The sequence below is a fragment of the Limulus polyphemus genome, unplaced genomic scaffold, assembly GCF_000517525.1.
Source record: "Limulus polyphemus unplaced genomic scaffold, Limulus_polyphemus-2.1.2 Scaffold234, whole genome shotgun sequence".
Taxonomy (NCBI): domain Eukaryota; kingdom Metazoa; phylum Arthropoda; class Merostomata; order Xiphosura; family Limulidae; genus Limulus; species Limulus polyphemus.
In genome coordinates, this window is record NW_013665844.1 from 821,365 (window position 1) to 823,308 (window position 1,944).

Sequence of the window (1,944 nt, forward strand, 5' to 3'; positions counted from 1 at the left end):
TGTTACTCTTTTTCCAACGAATAGTGGGATTGACCATTAACATTATAACGCCCTCACGGCTGAAAAAGCGAATGTGTTTGGTGGGACGGGAATTCGAACCCGCAATCCTCAGATTGCGACATATTTTTAATCTTATACATTTTAGTATCAATATTAAGACATACACAATATGTTTGATTCAAAGAACAAGTTAATATTACACTGCTTAGAGTTCAAACGTTTTTGTGAATGTGGTTAATTTTAAATCAACGCAGGATGTGTTTTTCTACTTAGTATTATTCTTTCATAATTGAAAAGGAAACAATTGATTATCATTCTTAATAGTTTACCATTTTACAGAAAAATGCCTCAATAATATAATACCTTATCTATTTAAACAAATGACACAGAGGACAGCTGTGATAGCCCAGAAGCTGTCTCTAACGAGCAGCACTTCCTGGGCGCGAAAATCGGTATAACGGAGTCAGAAATAACAATCACATCTACCAATTAAGTTAAAAGTTTAACCTTAATGCTATTAAGGAAAATAAAAATATGCCTCCATGCATTTTCTTTCTCATAAATAAAACTGTATTATTCATTGTTTCAGTATTACACATTACATAATTTAGTGAATATTTTTAGTAACTGGTGTGGCCGATGAAGCTAATATTTAGTTTTTGATAACAAATCAGTCATGGTAGGTTAACTTAAAAAAGTTTATTCTTGTATAACAATTAGTAATTAATCAATTCAAAAAAAATGTGTAAAAATAAAATGATAACGGCCATTTGAGAGTTGTCAAAACCAAATAGTTACATGATAGATTAAGTGAGGTAAGCACGCCCCTTGTTTGGTAAAATGTTAAAATATGAAAAAAATAGAATCTTTACAGTGAGTGAGAACCCAGTTGTTACAGTTTGTTGAGGAATAAAATGTTTTCGAAACAAATCACTCTTTGGTTATAGACTACCTGCAAATTAAATGAATTTTAAAAGCTTACTCGGCAACTTTGACAACAAGTCACTCTTCAGTTATAGACTACCTGCAAATTAAATGAATTTTGAAAGCTGACCCAGCAACTTTGATAAACCATTTTTCATTCACAGACTACCTACATAGTATTATTAAACGAACTTGTCTGGTTTTAATATCTTCAATTCATTACTTCGTTCGCTTGTAAATTGACTGACTAGTCCTTAAACAATATAAGAGAAAAACTCAACAGTAATAACATCATAATATGGACTCATTGCAAATTTATTTAAGTTAGGAGGGTAATTTTTGTACTTGTTGGTGTCTATTTGGTATTAATTTCTTTCTATTAGTGACAATGTCCATCTTAAAATAATGCAGGAATAAAACAGCCTTCCTTAGCATGAGATAAGCAGACTACTTTATAATATTGAAGGGCGAGGACATGTACTCTTTTGGTGTTTATGATTAATATATATATTAGATGATATATTTTGTGCGAATATAGGTTAATACAGTACTTTCACTTCAGTAAAATGATTCATCATTACAACAATTTCCTCAAAAATCAAACATAACGTACTATGTAACAAAAAGTGCTGATGCGAATAGTTAAGTGTTATCTATATATATATCTATATATGTGTGATTAATGCTTTCTCCGTTTCCCTATTTTACAAATGATAATATAAGGAATGCTGTTATTGATAACAGTGGAGTAGGTCCTGAAAGCAAGTAATTTATATGGACTGCAGGTGTGTGTTTCTGACCAGATGGGCAAAATAAAAGTGGGTCTCTTGAAGGCAGCTAACATTGAGTATTAATTACATACTGAAAATATTTATCAAAAATATTTATAACTACTAATATAATTTTAGCAAGCATAGTTTTTACAGTAGGAAATAGAATCGATTTTGAAAAATAAAATTGATATAGATGGAGTTCATCATGAACTAGTACTTCTTTTTCTTCTGTAGCTTTTCCCGTATC